The 14,217-nt window shown below is 41.3% G+C and overlaps 1 protein-coding gene across 11 annotated transcripts in view; it reads right to left on the bottom strand.

The window, feature by feature from the left end:
• Nucleotides 1-14,217, bottom strand: part of SMYD3 (SET and MYND domain containing 3) — a 765,785-nt gene that overhangs the window by 341,732 nt on the left and 409,836 nt on the right. The window contains exon 1 of one of the 11 annotated variants that reach the window (XM_045392797.2): nt 13,365-13,583. The exons of the other annotated variants lie outside the window; for them this stretch is intronic. The gene's annotated coding sequence lies outside the window, so the exon portion shown is untranslated. Of the gene's footprint in view, nt 1-13,364; nt 13,584-14,217 lie in introns of those variants that run through there. 11 annotated transcript variants of the gene reach the window in all.

Genomic DNA, 14,217 nt, shown 5'->3' with positions numbered 1-14,217 from the left:
TGAACTCCTATGACCTTAGCTTTGATGAAGGAAAGATTTACAGAGCATCCATTGATTTCTCTCTGGGAGGAGTGTGGTTACCTTCAAACTCTAAATCCCTAAGTCAAAACCTAAAACCTAAGAGCTGACAGACTTCTCTGTATTTAAGCAGGCATCCTGTTTTCACTCTGTGGGTATCTAAATAGAAGCTTCAAAAGGAGACTCTGTGCATGTGTTTACAAACAATAAGAATGCTCAAATATAGAAATAGAAGACGTTTTGTTGTTTGTTTCTAGTTTTTATTTTTTATTTTTATTATTTATTATTATTTTTTTTTGAGACAGAGTCTCACTCTGTCACCCACACTGGAATGCAGTGGTGTGATCTCAGCTCATCGCAACCCCTGCCTCCCAAGCTCAAGTGATTCTCATGCCTCAGCCTCCCGAACAGCTGACACTACAGGCGTGCACCATGTCACCTGGCTAATTTGTTGCATTTTTAGTAGAGACAAGGTTTCGCCATGTTGGCCAGGCTGGTCTCGAACTCCTGTCCTCAAGTGACCTGCTTGCCTTGGCCTCTAAAAGTGCTGGGATTACAGGCATGAGCCACTGCACCCAGCCCCTAGCTTCTATTTTTTTTAATTACTAGTGTACCAGCACAGGATTGAATACATCTCTCCTTCTGCTAGAAAAAATTTAAAATAACCTGAGCATAGTAGCTCATACCTGTAATCCTGGCACTTTGGGATGCCAAAGGAGAATGATTGCTTGAGGCCAGGATTAACACTGCAAGACCTTATCTCTATATAAAAACAATTTTTTTAAAGAAAGAATTTAAAATAGAAGTATTTATTTCTTTCAAGTTAGCCTAAAGGCCAAATTGACCTCCTGGATATTTGAGGAGTTCTGAAACCACCTTTGCCAAGATCATGACGGTGAGAGAAATCTGGCATGGCTAACTTTATCTTGCTTCTAGTCTCACAGGCTGGATGCCCTTGCTCATTCCTAGGCACAGGCCAAGCTAACCATGGCAGGCAGCAAGGATGGTCCTAGTCCCTCCCTAAAACTAAACCCCTCTTTGCTCAGGGACCAGAGTCGATTTGTAAAACTAATGAAAGCCCATAAGATTAGCGTTATGGGAGAGACCTGAAATTTGTTAAAATGTAGGCATAGTTTCTATAATCCCTTACTACTCAGGAGTCATGTGGCCAGAGGTCAAAAGACTTGTGACTTCCTCAATTGCTCCTACAGATAACATTACTATTGCAGAACCTAAGACTGGTCTTTTGAGATGTTTCTCAGACATTAGCGAGCTGACAACCAACTGACCCGACCTGGACCTGTGACTTACAACTCAGTTGGTCCTGCGGCCCCCACCCAGAGGCACACTCAGCATAGCAGGACCGTTTCCTGCCCTCCTATGATTTTATCCACAACCAATCAGCAGCACACATTCCCTAGCCCCGTGCCTGCCAAACTGTCCATAAAAACCCTAGCCTCCGAGTCCTTGGTGAGACTGGTTTGAGTGATAGCTCCAGTCTTTCCACATGGCTAGCTCTGCATTAATTAAACTCTTTCTTTACTGCAATATCGTGGGCTCGGCGAATTGGTTTTGTCTGTGCAGCAGACAGGAAGAGCCAGTTGGGTGATTACAGTTCCCTTCACACAGGATAAAAGTTCCTAAACAATAACACAGCTAATCTCACCTACATTTCCGGTAAGCTAAAACTATGAGGCCTTTCCCTTATTGAGACCCAAGTCCCACTCTCTGGTCCAAACAAATAAACAAAAACCCACACAATACACACATAAAGGTCATAATTTGTATTTTCTCAAGAATCATATAACTCACTATAAACCAAAGCCAAACGAAACCAACCAAATTAAAGCCTTTATTAGTAAAAATTATGGAAAATTTGAAAATACGTCAAAAGATTACCTTTATATTCTTTTAACATCATATTGGACCACAGTCTAAATAGGCCCACACAAGCATTTTTTTTAATACTATAGTATTGTTTGACTTACTACTTATTATCAATCAGGATAAGGACTGCTAAATAACACATTAACTTGCAGATTTTTGTCCAAAAGGATGTAAATAATTTTTGTGTGATAGAAAGCTCCAAAGACAACAGTTGTATTGCCCTGGAAGACACTAACCAACTTACAATTCCTTTTTTTTTTCTCTTTTTTCTTTTCTGGAGACAGGATCTCACTCTGTCACCCAGTCTGAGGCTGGAGTACAGTGGCACAATCACAGCCCACTGCAGCCTCAACATTCCGGGTTCAAATGGTCCTTCCACCTCAGCCTCCCAAATAGCTGGGACTACAGGCATGCACCATCATGCCCAGCTATTTTTTGTATTTTTTGTAGAGATGGGGTTTTGACATGTTGCCCAGGCTGGTCTTGAACTCCTGGGCTCAAGTGATCCTCTTGCCTTGGCCTCTCAAACTGCTAGGGTTACAGGCATGAGCCACTGCACCCAGCCCAGTTTACTAATCTTACAATCTTATTCTAGCATTCTGTCAGTGTCTGTATATAATTTATCTGTGGAATTTTCTGGGAATCAGCATCACCATTATGTTGATTCCCTCATTCATCAGGCAAATAAATTTATGACATGCACTTACTATTTATGAGGATCACTGTTTTACCTCTTTGAAAAACATATTTTGATATCTTTAAGTTTTGATATATTGTCTTCTTAGATGTCTACAGAATATAGGAAAGGTAAGCTGTTATTGGTCTATCATTGGCAACAAAAGAATGTAAATTGATTGCATTATTCATTCTTCAGCAGGCTGATTACTGATCCTATAGTAATACCATTGAATTATTTAGTAACAAAAAAAAATTTAGCAAATAATTACAAATTAGCAGTGACTACCATATTCTTTAGAGCACATTATTTCACCCCTAAAGATGTACATTAATATTTTATGATTAGAGTACCCAGAAGACTACATAAAAGAGCACAAATGATCACTAAATGCTGCCTCTATCTGTGTTTTACTCTTTTTTATTCTTTTTTCTTTTTTTTTTTTTTTGAGACGGAGTCTCGCTCTGTCGCCCAGGCTGGAGTGCAGTGGCGCAATCTCGGCTCACTGCAAGCTCCGCCTCCCGGGTTCATGGCATTCTCCTGCCTCAGCCTCCTGAGTAGCTGGGATTACAGGCGCCCACCACCTCTCCCAGCTAATTTTTCTATTAGGGTTTCACCGTGTTAGCCAGGATGGTCTCGATCTCCTGACCTTGTGATCCGCCCGCCTTGGCCTCCCAAGGTGCTGGGATTACAGGTGTGAGCCACCGCGCCCGGCCCTGTGTTTTACTCTTAATGCCGCTTTAAACCTGTACATCCTAAAGAATATCGCATTTTCTCTTTTAACAATGTTAAATTTTATCTCCAGCAAAGAACGTGTTACACTATATATATAGTAAATTTTAAATACTTCAATATAGAAGTATTTACAGTGTGATTTATGTGTATTTGGGTTAGTTTCCATTCACACCCTAATGGTATTAGTTAATATCTGAAGTACCCTAATGAGGAATTAATCCAGGGGTGGATCCTCTGACACACTGCAACCATCTGCCACAATTGTAGAGGTAGCTACCGATGGAGTCCAAGACACCCTACCCCAAAATGTGGTACTTTGACATGTTCGATATGTTAAGCGGAAGGATTTGAGAAAACAGACCTTCCCCCCGCCTTCTCCCCTGAAAAAGGTTATAAAATCTTTCCTAGGTTTTATGACCTTCCCCTGAAGCAGGTCAAAGGACCTTAATGTGTGAGGTGCCCTCCCTATATCCAGAAGAAAGGGGCGTCCTTATCTCCAAACACAGTGACATAGAGACCGGAACAAATAGGTCTTGCTGAGCGTCCTCCAGTTTATAACATTCAGCTCATCCCCCTGCTTTGTCCTATCATATTTCTCCAAGACTCGCCACTCTTCATCAAACCTGCTATGAAACAAGCTCACGTTTAACTGCTTCTTCCGGTCTTCATTTCCTTATGAAGTCTCCCGTGTCACATAAAACTTAAATAAATGTATAGGCTTTTCTCTTGTTGGTCTTTTATTATAGGGGGTCTCAGCTACCCAAAATGAGTAGCAGGAAAGATATTTTTCCTCCCCTTTGCTACAAAAAAATTTCAAATATCCTTGTTTCTGATCAACCTTAAAGGGTTTGATAATTTGCATTATAGATAAAAATTTTTTTCCTTGGTGAAACAAGGGGTGTTTAAGATATGTAGATAAAAACAGTAGAAAAAAAAATAATTAGTTCATTTCCTTTTGCCTTTGCTTGAACAATGTACAAGAATCTAGCATGCCCAATGGCTAGAATAGCAATAGGTTGCAATTTGCCTGTTACAGTCCCAGTTTACATTTCTTATCCCAACATAATTATTAAGAATGTCCTCTTTGGTTCTCAAAGCATTCTGCTTTGCACCACAAATAACACGGACACTCCACCACAGCATGGATGGAGCCGGAAGTCACCATCCTCAGCATACCTTTCTTAAAGGCCCCCTAGGCTTAACACTAGGATGGAACCTGCATGGATGTTTGTCAGAGAACTGCTGCTAGGTTAGCTGAATTCTGAAGCTAACGTACTGTTTCCCCTGCTTCATGTGAATCTTTCTGTGATAAATTTACAGAACAAGTGGTGTGACAGTTTTTGCGCCTGCCCAGTAAATGTTTGTATCTGTGCATGAGTCATTCTGAGACTTGCTTTTATTATAACACACTGCCTGGGACTGTGCTTGCAGGTGAGAAGACCTTCAGTTTTCATTTGCTCCTATCTACTAGAGGCTACAGATACATTTTCTATTTTTTTTTTTTTTTACACATCACTCATTAGATTTATTTCTAAGTACTTGATGCCTTTTATTTTTATTTTTAGATTTCACTAAAATAGTTTAATCAAGTCACCAAACAAGCAAAAAACAGGGGGAAAAAAAGTGTCAGAGAGAGAGAAGGGAAATCAATATCTAGTTGCTACAATATGTTACCTAAAATGCCCAATTTTCTTTTTTAATTTTTTAAATTTTTATTTGTAAGTTCTGGGATACATGTGTGAGATGCGCAGGTTTGTTATATAGGTAAACGTGTGCCATGGTGGCTTGCTGTACCTATCAATCCATCACCTGGGTATGAAGTACAACACACATTAGCAATTTTTCCTGATGCTCTCCCTCCCCTCGCCCTTCCGACAGGCCCAGTGTGTGTTGTTCCCTTCCTTGTGTCCATGTGTTCTCACTGTTCAGCTCCCACTTATGAGTGAGAACATGCGGTGTTTGGTTTTCTGTTTCTGCATTAGTTTGGTGAGGATGATGGTTTCCGGCTCCATCCATGTCCCTGCAAAGGGCATGATCCCATTCCTTTTTATGGCTGCATAGTATTCCATGGTGTATATGTGCCACTAAAGCTCCTCTATCTATCTTGCAGTTCCTTGCAGATGAAAGCCCTCCCATGATTCAGAACAATTACAGCTTTTGGCCAGAAGAGACCTCAAATTCTTGCCCTTATATCTACAAACCCATGAGCCTATTTCTAGATCCTTCCTGTTATTCTTATTATAGAGGGAATAAGCGTCTCTTGCTACTTTTTATCACTAGACCAACATCTTTCTTCCCTACTAGCTTATAAATTTCATGAAGCCAAGACCGTTGACTTCCTTAATCATCTCTAGAACCCTGGGTTCTAGCACATTTGGTACTCATCAGTTAGTCAATATCTGCTGAATGAGTAAATTTTAAAAAGTATTGATTTCTCCTCCAGACTTCATTAGTTGCTCTTCTCCTGTTCAAATAGTGGGAAAGCAAACGCAAGGAAAAAAAATCTCAGAGACTCGCACAAAAACAGCTACAAGGAAAAAAAAGTTGTTAGTTGTTTTCCATGGTATCTATGACACTTTTTTCTAAACAAATAACGTGTTCTGTCCAAAACACTTTAGTCTACCAACATAGCAACTCTATGTGCAATAATGGCAGGACTGCACCTGATACTGCATCTTGATTTTAACTTTCAACAAGTAAAACAAATGCAGTTTGCAAAGCAGAATTCCAATACTGCTGTCATTATGGCTTTAGAAAAAGTACCATTGACAAGGCTCACTCTAGATTCTACATGAAGACTTCAGTGGACTGAAACCCATTGCTCAGTACTCCAACTGTTAATCAAACCACCTCCCAATTCTAACCAACTACACTTATAGCAAGCAAATCTTTAAATGTAAACATAGAAAAATATTATTTTTATCTAGTCCCACAACGACTTTCTAACTAAGCTTTTACTGAAAAAACATCTCACCAATAGGGGAAAAAAAGAACCATCACTGGTTTAGAATAAATGAGATGCTCTTCTTCCTCTATGAGCCACTTTGACCCATGAATTGGTCTAATTTCTGAAACCTCCAGTGCAGACTGTCCCTATCTACAGCGAGCGCCCATGCACTTATGAGCAGGAAACACTCATCTGACAAAGCTCAGAACTGCCACGGAAAGGCAACCCAGGGAAAGCACATCAAAACAGGAACACACACACACACACACACACACACACACACACACACACACACTCTCTCTCTCTCCCCCTCTCCCCCCCCTTCCAAACCCCCCTTCCTTCTCTCTCTCTCTGTTCAGGAGTTCTCAATTTCCCATTTCTCCCAGCTTAAAATTTAAGAGTAATGAGGGAAATTCCATGAAGTAGTCCAACTAAAATTTTATTTTATCCTAGAGGTAAGTCTGAGGACACTATTGCTTATTTCTGTTTTCAGTACAATATCCCCAAAGTTTGAAACACTGGCTTTGTATAAGTCACAATACACTTCCTATATCACATCCCCTTCTGATAATTTCAGAAAGCTTATAACTTGTATGGGAGGATGGCAAATGTTTTTATTTTTGTGAAATATATGTGTGCACACACACATATATATTTTATATCCAAAAAAGTTTTAGGTACATTTTTAGTTGCAGAGGCTTTGAATTCATTGATTATTGTGTAGGTAATGACTTGAAATTATGTTTATTTAATTTGATCTTTATTTTTTTGAGGCAGGGTATTGCACTGTCATTCAGGCTGGAGTGCAGTGGCATAAACACGGCTCACTGCGGCCTCCTGGGTTTAAGAGATCCTCCTACCTCAGCCTCCCAAGTACCTGGGACCACAGGCATGCACTACCATGTCCAGCTAATTTTTGTACTTTTTTGTAGAGATGGGGTCTCACCATGTTGCCCAGGCTGGTCTCAAACTCCTGGGCTCAAGTAATCCTCCCGCCTCAGCCTCCCAAAGTGCTGGGATTCATGTGTGCGCCACCAAGCCAGCCAATTGACCCTACTTTTAGAAAATTCAACACATAAAGATTACATTTCCCTGGAACATTCTTTCTCCTATCACCAAAACATTAGGCATCAGTTACATTTCCCATGCGCATGAGTAGCACTTTATGTTATTATATTTCCTAATAACTATTTTAACTACAAATTTTAGATCCAGTGAATTATTTTGGAAAAGATGCATATCCAACTTCTCCCTATTTCTAGCCAGAATACCTTAGATTCCTGAAATCCCTTCAGTTGTGCCTTTAAGACGGTGAGAAAGGAACATTTGAATCTTCACAAACCTTCACAGAAGCTTGTTGAAGATTTTGGTTTCTAAAAATATTTCTATTTCACTTGATCCTGATTTTCATGTTATATTTCTTTTGCACACCCAAGAAAACAAGTTTTCAACTACTCAACCAAAAGTCTCGGGTAGAAAACACCCAAGAAAACAAGTTTTCAACTACTCAACCAAAAGTCTTTATCTCCTGGTGGGATGAACAGGAGATGAGTAGACAAACTTTTAGACCTTTACCGGCTGCTCCTACCCCAAATGCCAGCCACTCACGTATGAAAGTTTCCTCACCCTCCAAACTGCTCAGTTCCCATGATGCTGCTTTTAAAACCTATGTCTGAAATTGGTGTTTTGCTCTTTTATTTTTTTATTTTTTTTTTTTTTTTGCTGGGGGAGGGGTGTTTTTACAAGGGATATTTGGGGGAAATGTGGGTATGGAGAGATTTTCTTTCCATTTTCCACTGGCTGACACTGGAAGAATGCAGTCAGTTTTCCTCTGTTCTTTTTCTCCCTCTGTCCTCTTGGTACCAAAGCAGTCGCCATCACAAATTCCATTTTTCATTCTATTAGTGGATATGGAATTATCTAGCATTATTAAGAATAAGGTGCACCGGGCACGGTGGCTCACGCCTGTCATCCCAGCACTTTGGGAGGCCGAGGCAGGCGGATCACAAGGTCAGGAGATCAAGATCATCCTGGCTAACACGGTGAAACCCCGTCTGTACTAAAAATACAAAAATTAGCCAGGTGTGGTGGCGGGCGCCTGTAGTCCCAGCTACTCAGAAGGCTGAGGCAGGAGAATGGTGTGAACCTGGGAGGTGGAGCTTGCAGTGAGCCGAGATCTTGCCACTGCACTCCAGCCTGGGCGACAGAGCCAGACTCTGTCTCAAAAAAAAAAAAAAAAAAAAAAAAGAATAAGGTGAAACTGTCTCAAATGCAGGCTTAAATTGCAAAATGACAAAACATATTAAAATACTAAAGTACAAAAAATACAGAAAACTTCTACAAAGGTGTATATGAACAAACTGTCCAACATACATAATTCTTGCATAAGCACTATGTCCTAACCATACTGAGAAAAAAACCAGTTCCAGAAAAATTAAATCAAAATAATCACATATAAGCGCTTCTCTCCTGTAGCACTTCAGTGACAGCTGAAAGTTGGTCATCAGATGGGCATGGAAGAAACAGAGAATGCCATCTTCTTTTTGAACGAAATCCTGATATCCACCAAGAACTGAAATTGGGTCTTTTCCACTTGGAAGACCCCTCTCTCTATAGAGAAAGAGACAGCTGTTTTTCTTTCTCTTTTCTTTTTCTTTTTTTTGGACAGAGTCTCGCTCTATCGCCCAGGCTGGAGTGCAGTGGCCGCTCTCTGTCCATCTCCTGTGCTGCAACCTCCATCTCCCAAATTCAAGTGATTCTCCTGCCTCAGCCTCCTGAGTCGCTGGGATGACAGGTGTGCACCACCACACACGGCTAATTTTTGTATTTTTAGTAGAGACGGGGTTCGCTATGTTGGCCAGGCTGGTCTTGAACTCCCGACCTCGGAATGTGCCCACCTCGGCCTCCCAAAGTGCTGGGATTACAGGCGTGAGCCACCGCGCCCGGCTCTTTCTCTTTTCTTTTGCCTCTTAACCCCGCTCCTAAACTCCTCATGTGTGTTCATGTCCTAAATATTCCTGACGTGAGATGACGAACCCTGGGCATGTACCCCAGACAACGCAGCCACTTCATACTGGGAACCTCGTCCGGGAAACCAAGGTACAGCATTCATCGAAACGGTGAGTAGAGGAACGGACTCCAACTCTGCCCTTTCATTTCAAGGCTCTCGGCCTCTGTGTTAGAACCAAATCAAGTCAATAATGGGCATCCGTCAGCCAGTTAGAAACGCAGTTAGCACAGCTGCTGTTCAAAGACTGGGATGCCAGGCGCACTGAGGAAAACATGCAGACTGTCCCAGCACCCACGGGTTGCTGGGCATGACGGCCATGTGTGAACAAGCTTCCTTTCACGAAGGACTTAGCCGTCGCGTGAAGCTGGAAGAGGTTCTGGAGCAACTGAGGGTTTCTGACTGGGGCTACAGCCCGGTATTATCCAAATCCTCCTGGACTGACCCCAGCCCTCGCACCGCTCGATGGGGTGTAGGCAACGGGATCCCAACTTTCCTATGTAGTTTCCGCCTTTCCCGTCTGCGGCCACCATATCTCCTATCTTTTCCACTCAGAAGACCCCTCTCTCTATAGAGAGAGCTGATTTTCTTTATTCTTCTGCCTATTAAACCTCAGCACAAAAGAAAAAAGAAAAAAAAAAGAACTGAAGTCGGTTCTGGACTCATCCATGGAAAATGTGCTTTAAATTTGGCTGTGGTGTTCTCCAATGGTCAAGGAGAATATGCTATTGATTTGTGCTCTGGCATTACCACTGCACACTGACGGGCAGTTCTTTTAAACACATACTTGAGTGGTTTAGACAATGTCTGTGTACGACTGAAGCTTCGCTTGAAATCCTAGTTCTTGGAAAAATATGAGCTCAATGAGCTAAATATAGTGCCGACAGGCATGAGTGATTAGCATGGTGCTAACTCTGCATCAGGAATATTAACTTTGTGTTTCAAATGCTACTTTCATCTTAAAACTCAAAGGTTTTTTATATAAACGTTTAACAATACTTGTAGCCTTTCTATTGGGCATGAATTCAAAACAGACAAGAAAACGGGTGTCTTAACCACGTTGTCACTGCTCATCACCAGCAAAACCATTAATAATCACAGACACAGAGATCTGGATACGTCCTCTAGTCATTTAACACAATTTTTTTTCATTTAAAGTATATGTAGCTTTTACTCATAAATATTATATAAGATTCTGTTATCCACTCAAATCTTACTTTAAGAAAAAGGTCAATTTAGACGAAAGGCCATGTATGTGGTATTATACATCGCTTTTGATAAAATCTGATTAATTATAAGGCATAATCTTACTTTTTCAGGCTGGGGGTCATTTTAAGTGCTTATTTTTTCCAAGGAAGTGAAGAAAAAATGCTGAAATTATTTCAAAATTCTTACATGCACATTTAAACTGCTGTTCGAAATTCCCCAAGACCTATCGGAAAAGAGAAAACCACAGGAGAACTAGAAATAAACCTATTTCCATTCTTGGAAAAACCACCTCGTACATTAAACAATTTCATGCTTCTCATAAAAGCAGGCAAACAGGCCAGTGGAATAGAATCGAGAACCCAAAAACAAATCTGCATATTTACAGTCAATCCATTGTTGAAAAGGCACCAACAACATACACTGGGGTAAGGACACCCTCTTCAATAAATGGTGCTGAGAAAACTGGATATCCATATGTAGAAAAATGCAAGCAGACCTCACCTCTCACCATATACAAAAATCCAATCAAAATGGGTCAAGGATGAATGTACAAAGCTATGAAGCTACTAGAAGAAAATATTGGAGAAATGCTTCAGGACATTGGCCCGGCAAAGATGTTTTTTGGTAAGACCACAAAATCACAGGTAACAAAAACAAAAATAATTACATAAAGCTAAAAAGCTTCTGCATAGCAGACAAAACAATCAACCGAGTAAAGAGACAGAATGGGAAAAAATATTTGCAAACTCTCCATCTGCCAAGTGATTAATAATGAGACTATATAAGGAACTCAACTCAGTAGCAAAAACCCCACCAAAAGCAGGAAAAAAAATGGGCAAATTAACTGAATACACTGAACAGACATTTTTCAGAAGAAGACAAACGCCAAACACATACATGAAAAAATTCTCAACACCGTTAATCATTATGAAATGCAAATCAAAACCATAATGAGGTATCATCTCACCCCAGTTAAAACGGCCATTTTAAAAAAGACAAAAAAGAACAGATGCTTGCAAGGATGTAGAGAAAGGGGAACGCTCATATACTGTTGGTGAGAATGTAAATTAGTACAGCTGTTATGCAAAAGAAAACATTATGACTGTTCAGTGAAAAACTAAAAATAGAACTACCATGTGACCCAGCAATCTCACAGGTGGGTGTGCATCCAAAACATCCAAAAGAAAGGAAATGAGTGCATCAAAGAGACACCTGCACTGTCATGTTTATCACAGCACTATTCACAACAGTCAAGATACATAACCAACCTGTGCCCGTCAATAGATAAATGCATAAAGAAAATAAAATGTGTGTATATGTGTGTGTGTGTGTATATATATGTGTGTATGTGTGTGTATGTATATGTGTGTATGTATATATATATATATATGAATATATATGATGGAATATTACTCGGCCGTAAAAAAGAACAAAGTCCTGTCATTTGCAGCAACATGGGCAAGCCTGGAGGACATTATGTGAAGTGAAATAATCCAGGCACAGAAAGGCAAATGTCATACGCTCACTCACACGCGGGAGCTACAACAATTTGAGGTAGAGGAGAGTGGCGGTCATCAGCAGCTGGGAAGAGTAGGCGGGATGAAGAGAGCTTACTTAATGGGTTCAAAAATACAATTATTACTTACAATTATTATGTATCAATAAAACTAATAAATTGAAAATGATTTAAGTTCCTAAAACTTGATAACAACACCTCACAGTAATACTTTTTCAGTTTATTTTTTAAACATTCCAACAGAAATTCTATTAGCATGAAGATAAAATTCTAAAATGGTATCAAAGGGTTCTGTGCATATTTGGATACATTTAATATATAAAAACAATCCCATTCATTGGCAGTCCCCTTCTTACCCACCAAATACTTTTTTAAAAACAGAACCACACAGTCTATACAAATTCCTGGTTTACTAAAATGGGTGTGGCGTGTGTGTCACTACCCGGCATGTATCCCCTATGCGGACAGGGGCAGAACTGTGTCAAACTCCCAAGACCCACTTGGCCATAAGGGAGGTGGGCCCAACATGTCCTAGGGGCAGAGCTGTATTCTCACCACAAGAACTACTCCAGCCGCTCTCATGGCGGAAGCTGACTGGAGGAGACCACCAAGATGATGCCGTGTTTGTGATATTCATGTGACTTCCAATCAAAGGAAAAAACACTACCATGAGGGCTGGTGATAATGTTATGCTGAAACTAACAAAGACAGGGGAAGGTACCTCACGTGCCAGGTCCTGTGCCTGGGACTTTAATCCACACACCAACTCCGTGTGGGAAACGCAGCAGTCTACCCAGCAGTCTACCATCCTAGGTGGGCTCTGATAAGTTAAGTTCTACGTGGGAAACACAGCAGTCTGCCCTCGGTGGGCTTTGACAGGTTAAGTAACTTTCTTAAACTTACAAGGTAAGAAACAACACGGTAAGGACTGAACCATAAGCCCAGTCCTTGTACTTCCCCTGCTGTGCAAGACTATAGCATTTACTGTGGTATCATTATGACTTAGTGTATCGGGACACTTGGGGCTCTCTCAGGCTCATCTTCTAGAGACACGTCCCCCGCCTCGCCACCACCACCAACTGTCCATAACCTTGTAGGCGTTTAAAGCCCTCTGGGATGTAATAAGGTCAAAGAATCGCCATTCAATGCCCAGGCAGACAAAGAAAGGTCCAGAGTCATTGCTTTTTCTATAACACAACTTAAAGGATTGTATCTGGCTATGCCTCAGGACTTTAAAGTCACATATCACGCGAGCCATACTTCATTTCTTCAAGTCTAAATATCCCTCCAGAAATACCAGAAATCGGTATCATAACAAACCTAACACACATCACAGTTCCCATTTTTCATATCTAATCTGCATCTATACCTGCTGAGCATATCTCAGAGCCTCTCTCCAGTTTCCCTCCTCGCCATTCACCTCCCGGCCGTGGTGGACTTTCCCCTCCTGTGGCTCTGAGTGTTTGTCGCAAGTCCCGCGTTGGTATCTCTGTTAGACTCTCCGCCCCTCCCAGTGCCGTCTTGATCCTCTTCTGCTCAGGCACCACCTTCTTCAAACAGCCTTCTCTGGTCCCCTCAGCCGAACTGCGTGCTCCTCCCCTGGGCTTCCAAAGGTGCCTGCACGTATCATCACATCCGTGATGCCCAGCATTGGAATGTGTTTGTCTGTCTCTTCCCACACCGTGGGCGTGCGGGTGGCTAGCACAAATACAACTTCATACATCTTTCCTTAACAGGAAGCAAAACAATTCGAAACAGGAGTTAGACTGTCCAGGAGAAATGGGAAGGAGCCTACAGCCATTTAGCATCTCTTTATAGCTACTCAATCATTAATTTCACAAATACTTATTGAACTTAGACTATATGCCAGATAATCTGCTAGGCACCCCAAGTGCAGAAGTGAGTGGACACAGGGGCAAACGACACAGCAGAGGGGTCAGCACGCAAACATAACTAGGCAGTGACAAGGTGCATACGAGGTTCTTTGGGAGCACAGATTAGGAAGACAAAGCACGTCTAAAGGATTCAAAGAAGACCGCACAAAACCTGGACGCCTGAGCTTGGAACTGATGCATCAGTGGGAGTTAACCAGTAAAAGACACAAGGAAAAGGCAGACTATGACAGCAAAAACACCAGTCAAATCAATCAAGTCATTACCAGGCCTTAAACCCAGCTGCTTTCTTTTAAAGGAGAAAAGCAGCCTGAGCAACACAGTGAGACC

The sequence above is a fragment of the Macaca fascicularis genome, chromosome 1 (assembly GCF_037993035.2).
Source record: "Macaca fascicularis isolate 582-1 chromosome 1, T2T-MFA8v1.1".
Classification (NCBI taxonomy): domain Eukaryota; kingdom Metazoa; phylum Chordata; class Mammalia; order Primates; family Cercopithecidae; genus Macaca; species Macaca fascicularis.
This window is presented reverse-complemented; position numbering and strand designations above follow the sequence as displayed.